The 14,284-nt window shown below is 53.3% G+C and overlaps 1 long non-coding RNA gene across 1 annotated transcript in view; it reads right to left on the reverse strand.

Moving 5' to 3' along the window:
• LOC140384846 (uncharacterized) overlaps positions 1–14,284 on the reverse strand; it is a 409,015-nt gene that overhangs the window by 64,949 nt on the left and 329,782 nt on the right. Inside the window, exon 3 of the long non-coding RNA XR_011933169.1 lies at positions 4,483–4,515. This is a non-coding gene — a long non-coding RNA (uncharacterized lncRNA). The remainder of the gene's footprint in view (positions 1–4,482; positions 4,516–14,284) is intronic.

The following is a 14,284-nucleotide window of genomic DNA, read 5'->3' on the forward strand; positions in this document are numbered from 1 at the left end:
TGATGGGAAATGTTCAGAATGGAGTTCAGTCACAAGTGGAGTACCACAAGGATCTGTTCTGGGGCCGTTGCTGTTTGTCATTTTTATCAATGACCTAGAGGAAGGCGCAGACGGGTGGGTGAGTAAATTTGCAGACGATACTAAAGTCGGTGGTGTTGTCGATAGTGTGGAAGGAAGTAGCAGGTTACAGAGGGATATAGATAAGCTGCAGAGCTGGGCTGAGAGGTGGCAAATGGAGTTTAATGTAGAGAAGTGTGAGGTGATTCACTTTGGAAGGAATAACAGGAATGTGAAATATTTGGCTAATGGAAAAGTTCTTGAAAGTGTGGATGAGCAGAGGGATCTAGGTGTCCATGTACATAGATCCCTGAAAGTTGCCACCCAGGTTGATAGGGTGGTGAAGAAGGCCGATGGAGTGTTGGCCTTTATTGGTAGAGGTATTGAGTTCCGGAGTCAGGAGGTCACGTTGCAGCTGTACAGAACTCTGGTACAGCCGCATTTGGAGTATTGCGTACAGTTCTGGTCACCGCATTATAGGAAGGACGTGGAGGCTTTGGAGCGGGTGCAGAGGAGATTTACCAGGATGTTGCCTGGTATGGAGGGAAAATCTTATGAGGAAAGGCTGATGGGCTTGAGGTTGTTTTCGTTGGAGAGAAGAAGGTTAAGAGGAGACTTAATAGAGGCATACAAAATGATCAGGGGGTTGGATAGGGTGGACAGTGAGAACCTTCTCCCGCGGATGGAAATGGCTGGCACGAGGGGACATAACTTTAAACTGAGGGGTAATAGATATAGGACAGAGGTCAGAGGTAGGTTCTTTACGCAAAGAGTAGTGAGGCCGTGGAATGCCCTACCTGCTACAGTAGTGAACTCGCCAACATTGAGGGCATTTAAAAGTTTATTGGATAAACATATGGATGATAATGGTATAGTGTAGGTTAGATGGCTTTTGTTTCGGTGCAACATCGTGGGCCGAAGGGCCTGTACTGCGCTGTATTGTTCTATGTTCTATGTTCTATCTTAGAGCAATAAAGCCTCAGTTGTATTCAACTCTTGTCTTTGTGCAATTGATCGCGCATCAGGTATATTGCAGCTCTGCCTGTGCCCCAAAACTATCTCTCTATATACAGTTTGGCTCTGCGTGTGTACCGCAACAGTCTTGCCAGATACAGTAAGTACTGCCTGTGCCCCAAAAGTCTCTCCAAGTACAGTGCAGCCCTGCCTGTGCCCCACAACAGTCTCTCTGGGTCCAGTACAGCCCTGCCTGTGTCCTGAAACAGCCTCTCCGGGTACAGTGCAGCCCTGCCTATTCCCTGCAACAGTCACTCCGGGTACAGTGCAGTGTTGGCTGTTTTCCACAACAGTCTTGCTGAGTACAATGCAGTCCTGCCTGTTCCCCATAACAGTTTCTCTGGGTACAGTGCAGCCCTGCCTGTTCACCGCAACAGTCTCTCCGGGTACAGTGCAGCGCTGCCTGTTTTCCACAAGTCTTGCTGAGTACAATGCAGTCCTGCCTGTTCCCCATAACAGTCTCTCTGAGTACAGTGCAGCCCTGCCTGTTCCCCGCAACAGTCTCTCCTGGTACAGTGCAGCGCTGCCTGTTTTCCACAACAGTCTTGCTGAGCACAATGCAGTCCTGCCTGTTCCCCACACAGTCTCTCAGGGTACAGTGCAGCCCTGCCTGTTCCCCGCAACAGTCTCACCTGGTACAGTGCAGCGCTGCCTGTTTTTCACAACAGTCTTGCTGAGTACAATGCAGTCCTGCCTGTTCCCCATACAGTCTCTCAGGGAACAGTGCAGCCCTACTGTTCTCCACAACAATCACTGCGGCGAAATTGCCGAGTTGTCTGTGTCCCACAACAGTCTCTCCAGTTAGGGTACAGTCCTGCCTGTGACACACACCGGTCTCTGGGTACAGTGCAGCCCTGCCTGTGCCCAACAACAGTCTCTCTGGGTACAGTGCAGCCCTGCCTGTGTCTCACAACAGTCTCTCCGGGTACAGTGCAGCCCTGCCTGTGCCCAACAACAGTCTCTCTGGGTACAGTGCAGCCCTGCCTGTGTCTCACAACAGTCTCTCCGGGTACAGTGCAGCCCTGCCTGTGCCCCACATCAGTCTCCCTGGTATAGCGCAGTCCTGCCAGTGCCCTACAGGCCCACTATCCTGATGTTCTGGTGTCGCGGCCGGTTTTCCTGGTCCTCCACCTTACCCTTCAGGTTCCACTGAGTCACCACGAACCTCTTTATTTCGGCCTCCAGAGCGATGATTCGGTCACTCCAGTCTGTGAGGCTTTCTCCAGTTCCTTTATCGTGTCCCCCTGGGTGTCCAGCCTCTTCCCCATTTTGTCAAGGGCCCCAGCGCCTCCGCCACTGCCACCTTCACCGCCGCCTTGATCTCTATTTTTATATCCTCCTTCAGCTCTCTCAGGTCCATCCATCTCCTGGCCATGGTGGCGGGGGGGTGGCTTGTTTTACAGATCACTGGTCTCCCTCTCTCGGGAGTGGTCGGTGACCCCTCGCCTCGTGGATCTGCTGACCCGTTTGGTCGCCACTCCTGCCCTTTACCACCATTTTTGGGGTCTCTACGGCCTCTGGGGCTGCTGCTTTCAGGCATTTGTGTTGATCCTTGTATTGTTGAGGGTGAGGGGGTGTTTTAGTCCAGTTTCTGTGGTCTAACTTCAGCTAGAAGTGCCTATCTTCTTGTCCTTTGGAGGAGACCCAGCTGATGTGCAACTGCTCAGCACATCCCCATCACCGAGGTCCCTCAGTGCCATAACTGAGGGAATAATACAGATTCTGGGCTGGATTTACTGATCCCCAACGGCGAAATCGCGCTCGGTGAGGGGGCGGAGAATCCCCGATGATCCAAAATCTATGGCGGCGCCGCTATCACGATGCTCCGCCCCCTGAAAAGTGGCAAACTCAAGGAGTACAGTGCACGCTGTATCAACCACTGTCTAGAAGTCCAACGCGCTTCCCATTGCATCACAGAGCCATTCGCACTCTGTATCAACGGACTCAAGCCATTGCCAGAGGCCGGCGCGGCGATGCTCCGTCCCCGACTGGCCGAGTTCCCGACGGCGTGGGAGTCTCATGGTCTCACCTGTCATGAACTCAGCGTGGCGGCTGCAGACTCAATCCAGCGCTGCCACAGTCAGGGGAGGGCTGATCCGCGGGCAGGGGGGGCTTCATTTGGGACTGGGGGTTCTGTCGGGGTGTGGTCCAGAGCGTGCGAGCAGCCGCCGAGAGCATGCGTGGCCGTGGACCCGGCAATGCTCCGGGCCGCATCGGCAACTCGAGCTGGGAACTCTATGCTGCCTCCCTGCTAGCCCCCACTCCCCCCACCCCCGAACAGGGTATCTGTGGCCACTTTGCGCCAGTTTCCTGACGTAAACACCACCATTTTCATGACGGCGTGGGGACTTAGTCTCCCAAACGGAGAATCTTTTATATGGGAAATTATTCTCTGAGGTCCTACCGATCCTCACAAGTGAACATAAATGATCTGTTGGGTCTAGTTGAGAATGAGCAGTAGAATTATCACCTCTATCGTTTATTCCACATTCAACATCATTAAAACAGATTTTCAAATCATTCCATTAATTGGGTCTTTACTGAACAAAAACTGGCTGCCATGTTTAATACTGACGAAGCATTTTATTTCCTGTTGTGTCCTTTGGGCTATTGTAAGGCTGTGACAGGTGCTTTATAAATGCACAGGGCAGGATTCTCCGATTGCTGACACCAAAATCACGATCGGCCGGTGAATCCGATTTTACGCCGAAAGCGGGGTCGACCCCATTTTATGAATGCTCCACCCTCTCAAAAACGGCGCACTCGAGGAGTATGACGCACGCCGTTGGGTCAGTCTCAGGACGTCACCTGAGCCCTCCGCCGATGCTCCGCCCCTGATGGGCTAACTTCCCGACGGCGTGGGGCACGTCTCCTCTCAACTTTCGTGAGCCTGGCATGGTGGCTGCAGATGTGTCCAGCGCCGCCACAGTCGGGGGGAGCCGTTCCGCTGATACGGGGTCTTTGGCAGGTACTGGGGAGACTGGTGCGGGGTGAACTGGGGGTGGCGAGGGGGGGTCACAGGGGGGCACTATCTTGGAGGCTGGGTCCACACGCGGCTGGCTTCATGTTGTATGGTGTAGCTGCCGCCGCGTGCATGATCGGCCACGGAACCGGCCATTCTGCGTCCGCTTCGGCAAGTAAAGCCGGGGGCTTTACATGGTGCGGCTGCTAGTCCCCCACTGGGCCGAGCTTCGGTGCGGAGCGGCACCGACATTTTGGTCGTAAGACCAGACGCTTCCTCCGGACATAGCTGCAAAATCGGAGAATCCAGCCCACAGTTTCTCGCTTTCTTCCTCTCTCTTGTGCAACAATTGTCACATTCTTGTTTCTTTCTGTTGTATCCAGACACTAAGCAAAAGAACTAAAAGAGAACAGAGATTCTGAATAATGTTAGAAAATCAGATCACTAACCAAGTTTCTCGCATCTGTCTTTGTCCTTTTCACCTGTTAGAGATAAAAAGAAACATCTGTAAATATAGTAAATTGAAAAAACTCATTTTGGTCAGTCTCGCTCCAGTTTTTAGTTACCAAAACATGTGATATTAACAAATATTTTCTCTTTCCACATGTTTGTGCAGATGCTGATTTCGCTTGTATTTTTAAAAATCTATTGTTGTGTTTTTAAAGGCTGCGGCTTTCTGTGTGTTAGGTTCTGTTGTTAAACAATAGAAGGCATCATGAAGGAGAAAAGAGGCAACATTTAACTGAACATGTATTGTAATAAATGCTGGCCGAGCCAGCGAAGCCCACATCCCCAAAATGAATTTAACAAATATTATTCCCAGCAGCTTGGTTTCATCATGTTCTTTGGGTGGGATTTTCCAGTCCGACACCTCCCCCTGTGGCAGGTTTAACAACGGGCTGGAGGTTAAACAATGGAGCAGAACGATAGGATTCTTGCCAGCATAAACAGATGGCGAATCTACCATTCACACGTGCCATTGGGGTCGTAATTCTCACCCGAGACTTGCATCCCTCAAATTGGGCAGAGTAGCCATGCCTGTACCCCATGACATTCTCTCTGAGTACAGTGTAGTCCTGCCTGTGCCCCACCACAGTCCCTCCGGGTACAATGTAGTCCTGCTTGTGCCCCCACCACAATCCATCCGGGTACAGTGTAGTCCTGCCTGTGCCCCCACCACAGTCCATTTGGGTACAGTGTAGCTCTGCCTGTGCCCCATCACAGTCCCTCCGGGTACAGAGTAACCCTGCCTGTGCCCCATAGTCCCTCTGGGTACAGTGTAGTCCTGCCTGTGCCCCACAACAGTCCCTCCGGGTACAGTGTAGTCCTGCCTGTGCCCCCACCACAGTCTATCCGGGTACAATGTAGTCCTGCCTGTGCCCCACCGCAGTCCCTCCGTGTACAGTGCAGTGTTGCCTGTGCCCCACAACTGTCTCTCTGGGTACAGTGCAGCTCTGCCTGTACCCCACTACAGTCTCTCCATGTACAGTGCAGTCCTGCCTGTGCCCCACAACCATCTCTCTGGGTTCAGTGCAGCCCTGTCTGTGCCCCAAAACAGTCTCTCTGTGTAGAGTGCAGTTCCGCCTGTGCCCCGCAACCGTCTCCCTGGTACAGTGCAGCCCTACCTGTGTCCTGCAACAGTTTCTCTAGATATAGTGCAGCTCTGCTTGTGCCCCACACAATATCTTTGGGTACAGTGCAGCTCTGCCTGTGACCCACAACAATATCTCTTGGCACATTGCAGCTCTGCCTGTGCCCCCAAACCATCTCTCTATGTACAGTTCAGCTCTGCCTGTGCACCACAATAGAGAAACTGGGGGACATGGAGAACCAATCTCGTAGGCAGAACATTCGGATTGTGGGTCTGCCGGAAGGGAGCGAAGGATCGGATGCGGGTGCGTACATCGGGAAGATGCTGGAGAAGTTGCTTGGGGAAGGTATGTTTGACCGGCCGTTATAGGTGGATCGAGTCCACAATGCACTGATGAACAAGCCCCAGGGGGGCGAGCAGCCGAGGGCGATGGTGGTCCGGTTGCATTGGTTCCTTGATAAGGAGCGTATCATGAGGAGGGCCAGGCAGACGAGGCATTGCAATGGGAAGGTGGCGTGATCCATGTGGGGGGCGAGCTTTAATAAGGTCAAGTAGGCCCTGTACAAGAAGGGCGTAAAGTTCGGGCTACTGTAGCCGGCTCGCCTATGGGTGACCTATGGGTGTCGGGAGTTATACTTTGGCTCGGCAGTGTACTTCATGAAAGAGAATGGACTGGCAGGAGAAGGAGGACTTTGAACTTTGATGGAGGAGAAGCAGAGTGAATGTACTGTGTGATGAAAAACTTGGTTTTGGTGTTCGTTTTTCTTTTTTATATTTTTTGACTTTAGGCTTGTTTACAGTTCTTTGTTAAGGGATGAGGGGTTGGTCTCTTTGTTCGGGTCTTGGGAGGGATTGTTTGTTTGTATTTCCTTCTTGCTCTTGTCTTGATTGTTAGAACCTAAAGTTTGAACGGGGGGGGAGGGGAATCAGCATGGGGGTAGGATGCTAGGCGCCATGGGCGGGGGCTGCCAGGCTAGCTGGGTGGGCTAGTTCACAGAAGCTTAATGGGGGGGTGGGCTGAAGATCTGTTGGGGGAGTTGGAGGGAGAGTGGGGGGGGAACATTATTGCTAACGGGGAGGGGACTTTCAAAGTGGAGGAGGAGGGCTGAGGACGGTGGTTGCCCGCGCGCAGGCCAGGGTAGGTGTGGGACATAGGCCGAAGAATGGCCTAGGAGAGTTTATGGCTGATCGGCAGGGGAGGGGGGGGGGGGGTGCCCCCCTGTCCAGGCTGGTCACGTGGAATGTTCAGGGACTGAATGGGCCAGTCAAAAGGGTCCGTGTGTTCGTGCACTTGAGGCAACTGAAGGCGTATGTGGCCATGTTGCAAGAGACACATTTGAAGGTGGGGACCAGATTAGACGAAGGAAGAGATGGGTTGGACAAGTGTTTCATTCGGGGTTAGACTTCAGAACGAGGGGTGTGGCAATTCTGGTTAATAAGCCAGTGGTGTTCGAGGTGGGGAATATAGAGGCGGACCCGGGGGGGAGATATGTTATGGTCAGTGGGAAACTGGAGGGAATGGCTGTAGCGTTGGTGAATATATATGCCCCGAAATGAGACAATGTGGAATTTATGAGGCGGGTACTGAAGAAGATTTCAGACCTAGATTCGCATCAACTGATCATGGGAGGGAATTTTAATACGGTTCTTGATCCAAAGTTGGACCGGCCAAGTTCCAAGTCTGGGAAGGTATCAGCTATGGCAAAGGAGCTCAGGGGGTTCATGGAGCTCATGCGGGACGGGGGGGGGGGGGGGGGGGGGGGCGATCCGTGAAGATTGGGAGGTCGAGGAGTAAGGAATTTCCGTTCTACTCCGATGTGCATGGGATATATTCCAAATAGACTTCTTTGTGATGGACAAAACGCTGCTGGCAGAGGTGGTAGATGCTGAATATTCAGCAATCGTGATGTCAGACCACGCTCCGCACTGGGTGGACTTGCGTTAGTAAACAAAAGGCCCAGCACCTGCAATGGCGGTTGGATATGGGGCTGTTAGCGGAGGAGGAGGTGTGTGAGCAGGTGAGGGAGGCCATTCGGGGATACACCAGGATCAATGATATGGGTGAGGTGTTGGCGGGGGTGGTTTAGGAGGCACTGAAGGCGGATATCAGGGGAGAATTCATCTCAATTCGGGCCCGTAAGGAGAAGGCGGAGCGGGCGAAGTTAGACAGACTGGTGGGTCAAATTTTACAGGTTGGCAGGAGATATGCGGAGTCTCCGGATGACGGGCTGTTGAAAGAGCAACAGAGACTGCAGCTAGATTTGGGCTCCTGTTCACAGGTAAGGCGGAGGGACAGCTGAGGAGGGTAAGGGGGGGCGGTGTATGAATATGGGGAGAAAGCCAGCAGGATGCTGGCGCACCAGCTGAGGAAACAGGAGGTGGCGAGAGAGATTGGGTAAGTGAGGGACACAGGGGGGAAGGTGGTTCTGGACCCGGGGGCGGGGGGTGAATGATGTGTTTCGGGAGTTTTACAGTAAATTGTATAAATCGGAACCCCCAGCCGGGGAGATGGGGGTGAAATGATTTTGGGGATATGGAGTTCCAGAGGAAAGATGAGGAGCTGGTGGAGGGTCTGGGTGCCCCAATCGGGCTCGGGGAGGTAATAGAGGGGTTGGGGGGGGGGGGGGATGCAATCGGGCATAGCCCCGGGACCGGACGGATACCCGGTGGAGTTTCATGAGAAGTTTTCCGGGTTACTGGGGTAGCTTTTGGTAAGGAGCCGGGAGTGCTCTCCCCAACGTTAAAACGAGATAAAGATCCGGAAAGCTGTGGGTCATATAGGCCAATCACTCTGGGTGAAAATTTTGGCAAAGATCCTGGCCACACGTATAGAGGACTGCGTCCCAGGGGTGATAGGGGAGGACCAGGCGGGGTTTGTTAAGAGACGACACCTGACGACCAACATTAGGTGGCTCCTTAATGTAATAATGATGCCTATAGGGGGCGTGAGGTCGAGGTGACGGTGGGCATGGATACAGAAAAGGCCTCAACCGGGTGCAGTGGAAATATTTGTGGGAGGTCCTGGGAAGATTTGAGTTCGGGCAGGGATTTGTGGATTGGGTCCAGTTGCTCTGTCAGGCACCAGTGGCAAATATAAGGATGAATCAGGTGCGGTCAGGATATTTAAGCCTGTGTCGGGGGACGAGACAGGGATGTCCACTCTCCCCACTGCTGTTTGCCCTGGCCATAGAGCCTTTGGCAATGGCGCTGCGAACATCGAACGTTTGACGGGGGACAGTGCGAGGGGAGGGTGGAACACAGGGTCTCGCTCGGTGCGGATGATCTACTTTATATAACGGACCCATTGGTGGGGGGTTGCAGGGGTTATGGGGATATTGGAGGAATTTGGCCGGTTCTCAGGTTACAAACTGGATATGGGCAAGGGCGAGGTTTTTGCGATTCAGGCAAGTGGGCAGGAGAGGAGATTGGGGGAGATGCCATTCAAGGTTGTGGAGGGAGTTATAGGTACCTGGGTATTCAAGTGACACGGGACTGGGGTCAGCTTCACAAATTAAATTTGGGCAGATTAATAGAGCAGATGAAAGGGGACTTCCGAAGGTGGGATGTGCGACCGCTGTCATTGGCGGGGAGGGTACAGACTGTGAAAATGACAGTCTTCCTGAGATTGCTATTCGTTTATCAGTGTCTCCCAATCTTAATAATAATATTATAATAATATAATAATCGCTTATTGTCACAAGTAGGCTTCAATGAAGTTACTGTGAATAGCCCCCAGTCATAAGTTCATAAGATATAGGAGCAGAATTAGGGCATTCGGCCCACTGAGTCTGCTCCGCCATTCTATCATGGTTGATATGTTCCTCATCTGCTATCTACAATGCTACAGACGAAGAGCTGGATTGCAAAATCAGCCAGAGCATTCCATTGGGTCTTTGTCTTTTTTGGGTATCAGCGATATCGTGGCCTGTGTTAGTGTAGGAACCAAAGTGCCCCTCACTGGTGAGCTTGCGACTATCTCCCGTGGGTGCGGGGCCAGAGTAGATGACAATTGTTTGTAGAAGTCTGCCAGGAACCCATCGGGTCCCGGCACTTCCCCACCTGCATGGAGTTGATGCTCTCCATGACCTCACCCAGTCCTAGTGGTGGTTCCAGCTCCCTCCTTCTATCGTCCCCCACGACTGGCATGTCCAGTCCATCGAGGAACCGTTTCATCCCCGAGTCCCCGTCGGGGGACTCGGAGGTGTATAGTCCCCAGTAGAAGGCCTCAAAGGCTTGATTGACCTTTTTTGGTGCCTAGCCTTCTCTTCATGCTCATAAATGGGCTACCGTGTCTGGCGGAGTTAGTGCACTGCCTTCTTGGTAGATAGCAAAGTCCATTTGTAACTTTTTCCCCTCCATCAGAAGCTCTACGGTCAGGGCCTTGGAGCATCTTTTGTCGACTTCCAGGGTGGAGCCGATCAGTTGGTAATCTAGCTGGCCTCTCTTCCCTGTCTCTATGTCTCTATGTGCCGCGTAGGCTATAATCACTCCCCTAATCAGCGCCTTCAGTGTCTCTCAGAATGTGGAAGTTGAGATTTCCCCATTCTGGTTGATAATGATGTGCTTGCCTGCGGCCTGTGATGTTTTCTGGCAGAAGACCTTGTCGGCCAAGAGGTCTATGTTCAACCTCCATGCAGGGCACTGGCACAGCCCGTCTCCAACCTCACATCCATATAGTGTGGAGTGTGGTTGGAGATGACTATTGCGGAGTATTCGCTCTTACTATTTCTGGAAGTGCTGATTTCCCCACTGCAAAGAAGTCGATACGGGTATATACCGTGTGTACTGGTGAGAAGACCGAGAATCCTTCTCACCTAGTTGCAGGAACTGCCCCCATCTGCTCCATTAACGTTCCCAGTTCCCTAGCCATGGCTGTCTTTTCCCCCGTTCTGGGGTGTGATCGGTTCGTCAATAGATCCTGTAAGCAGTTAAAGTCCCCCTCATGATCAGTCGGTGTGTGTCGATGTCGGGATTTCTGCCATGTTCTTCATAGAATCATAGAATTTACAGTGCAGTAAGAGGCCACTGGGCCCATTGAGTTTGCATCGGCCCGTGGAAAGATCACCCCGCCTAAGCCCACACCTTCACCCTATCCCCGTAACACAATCTAACCTTTTTGGACACTAAGGGCAATTTCGCATGGCCAATCCACGTAACCTGCACATCTTTAGACTGTGGGAGGAAACCGGAGCACCCGGAGGAAACCCACGCAGACATCGGGAGAACGTGCAGACTCCGCACAGACAGTGACCCAGCCAGGAATCGAACCTGGGACCCTGGAGCTGTGAAGCAACTGTGACAAGCTAACCACTGTGCTACCGTGCTCCCCATTACATTCTTTATGAAATCCAAATTGGGTGCATACACGTTTACCAGGACTACCGATGTCCAGGTTCCCGCTGACCATGATGTGCCGCCCCCCCTTGGTCCGTAACCGTCCTTGTCACCATAAACACCGTCCTCTTGCGAATCAAGATAGCTACCCCCTAGCCTTTGTCCTGTAATATGAATGGTATTTCGGTCCCACACAGTCATTCCTTACCCGCAGTGGGTCCTTCTCCCTCAGGTGCATCTCTTGGAAGAAGACAATGTCAGCTTTCAAACTTCTCAAATGGGCAAAGATTCTGAACCTTTCACTGGGCTGTTAAGTCCCCTGATGTTCCAGGTGATAATCCTGGTATGGAGGACTTTTGTCCCTATCCTTCCTGCGGGATGAACCATACTTACCTGGTGGATGCGCCCCTGCACTCCAGGATTTCCCTTTGTTAGGGGGTTGCCCAAAATGGCCATGGTCACTGTTTTCCCCATGAAACTGGGACCCTGTGCTCCGGGTTTTCCCTTTGTCCAGGAGGCACCCAACATGGCCATCAACTGTGTATACATCACTCTGGTGCGACCCTGCACTCCTGGGTTTCCTTTTGCCCAAAGGTCCTCCAAAGTGGCTGCTTGCGGTGCCAAATTGTTCCCTCAATCTGCACCTTACCTGTGGAAGCCAATCTGAAACCCATCCCTTTTCTATCCACGTATCCCCATTGTGGTCCCACTTACCGCCTCTGACCCCCTTTCTATCCTTTCCCCCTCATGCCCCCCCTCCCTATCTCCCCCTTACATTCCCCATCCCTGCCCCTGTCGCTCCAAACCTGCCCCCCCCCCCCCCGCGCCAGATGCTCCCTCCCTGCTGGGAGGTGCACTGCGGCCCCCCCCTGCTCATGGGGTCGGCCCCCCCTGCTCATGGGGTGGGCCCCCCTCCCGTCCCCTCCCAGGGCTGACCTTACCCCTTTCCTATGCCCGCTAGATAGCTGTTCCCTCTGTCTCCTCTTCACCCTCGCCTGTGTTCCGCTACCCTCACCTTTCCCTGTGATCTGATGTTTTTGCTCAAAGCATGGCAGTACTGTCCTGCGCAAACATTGTAACAACATCACAGTTCTTTTCTCTTTCCCTTCTCCGCTTCGTCCTCACCGCTGCCTTGTCTGCCTTTGTCCAGGCCATTCGTCTGCACAAACCCATCTGCCTCTGCTGGTGTGTTAAAATAATGTTCCTTGTTTTGGGATTTAACCAAGAGCCTGGCTGGGAATAGCATTCCGAATTTCACTCCACTTTTGTACAGAGCCCATTTCTCCTGGATGAACTCGGCCTTGCGCTTTGTCAGGTCTGCCCCAATGTCCTGGTATACTCGTATTCTATGTCCTTCCCAGCTGATCGCCTTTGTCTGCCTTGCCCACTGCAGGATCTTCTCCCGATCCTGATGTGTATGTAATTTGGCAATTATTGCCTTTGGCTGTTCTCTCGCCTTGGACTTTGGCCGGAGCGACCTGTGTGCCCTGTGTGGATCATTCTGTGTGGCAGCAGGTCGCTCTCTGTGGGCTTGTACCGCTCTCTGGCTCTTGGTGTCAGACCGCAGCATAATCCTGCACTCACGAGTCGGGATGTCATATATGCTGGGCTGAAGAATCCCCAATCCGAAGAACTCGTCGTCGGGGTCTTCAATGTACAACACGTCGAGTTGTGGATCGGATTTGGTACTGGGGTAGCCTCCCAAGGTGAAAGCTTCGTCTGAGTCATTGTCTTCCAAGACCAGGGGCGAGATTCTCCGACCCCCCCGCCGAGTCGAAGAATCGCCGGGGGCTGGCGTGAATCCCGCCCCCGCCGGTTGCCGAATTCTCCACCACCGGATATTCGGCGGGGGGCGGGAATCGCGCCACGCTGGTTGGCGGGTCCGCGATTCTCCGGCCCGGATGGGCCGAAGTCCCTCCGCTAAAATGCCTGTCCCGCCGGCGTAGATTAAACCACCTACCTTACCGGCGGGACAAGGCGGCGCGGGCGGGCTCCGGGGCCCTGGGGGGGGGCGTGGGGCGATCTGGCCCCGGGGGGTGCCCCCACGGTGGTTTGGCCCGCGATCGGGGCCCACCGATCCGCGGGCGGGCCTGTGCCGTGGAGGCACTCTTTCCCTTCCGCCTTTGCCACGGTCTCCACCATGGCGGAGGCGGAAGAGACTCTCTCCACTGCGCATGCGCGGGAATGCCGTCAGCGGCCGCTAACGCTCCCGCGCATGCGCTGCCCGGAGATGTCATTTCCGCGCCAGCTGGCGGGGCACCAAAGGCCTTTTCCGCCAGCTGGCGGGGCGGAAATTCGTCCGGTGCGGGCCTAGCCCCTCAAGGTTGGGGCTCGGCCCCCAAAGATGCGGAGCATTCCGCACCTTTGGGGCGGCGCGATGCCCAACTGATTTGCGCCGTTTTGGGCGCCAGTCGGCAGACATCGCGCCGTTTCCGGAGAATTTTGCCCCATATCATCACGTTTTGTGTCGTAGCTGGCATTGGGCTCGCGATGTCCAAAGAAGAATTCAAGGTCTGAGTCATAGTCTTCAAGGACTGTATCATCTCTTTGGGCGGTGCTAACTGTTTGTTGCAGGGTACTGCGGAGGTTACTTTCAGCTACTGGTCGAATTTCAGGCATTGTGCTGTCGTTCCAGGTGATAGAATCTGGTTTTGAGGCTTTAGATTTTTTTTTCGTGTTTTGGGACATTTCCCCTTTAAGTGGGCATGGTCCGGGGCCTCTGACGTCATGACGTGTGACGTAGTGCCTAAGAAGCAATTGCGCATGCGCAGATCGCTGTTCCTTTACTTGGGGTATTGTTCTCAATTGCGCATGCGCGGCTTTTCGTGCATGCGCAAACGGACTTTCCCGTTCTGCGCGCTCTTCGTGCAACTGCGCATCTGCAACACCTTTTCCAAGATGGCTGCAATTCAAAACTGCCATTTGTTGCTGCAAGCCTACCTCGCGGTGAGTTTTGGTGCCTCTTTTACCTTTTCTTCTTGTATGTTCCTCGCAGAATTCTTGGAATTTGTCCAGGACTGCCTGGAAATCGCTCTTGTTTTGCCCCTTTGAGTATTTGAAGGTCTGGAAGATTTCAGCTGCTTCTGGACCCGGGATGGTAAGTAGAAGCTTTATTTTCTCTGCATCCGCCACGCCATCTAGGTCGGACGCTAACAGGTAGATCACGAATCTCTGCCTGAACCAACACCACTTTTAACTGAGATTGCCTTGGTACCTGAGCTGCTGTGGATCTGGAATCTCGAACATCATCTTGCCTGGCTGCTGTTGCTGGTAGTTACTGTTTGCTGAGTTTTAACTATATGGATTGAAACAGTTCACTCCTGGAA

Source organism: Scyliorhinus torazame, chromosome 10, assembly GCF_047496885.1.
Source record: "Scyliorhinus torazame isolate Kashiwa2021f chromosome 10, sScyTor2.1, whole genome shotgun sequence".
In the NCBI taxonomy this organism is placed as follows: Eukaryota; Metazoa; Chordata; class Chondrichthyes; order Carcharhiniformes; family Scyliorhinidae; genus Scyliorhinus; species Scyliorhinus torazame.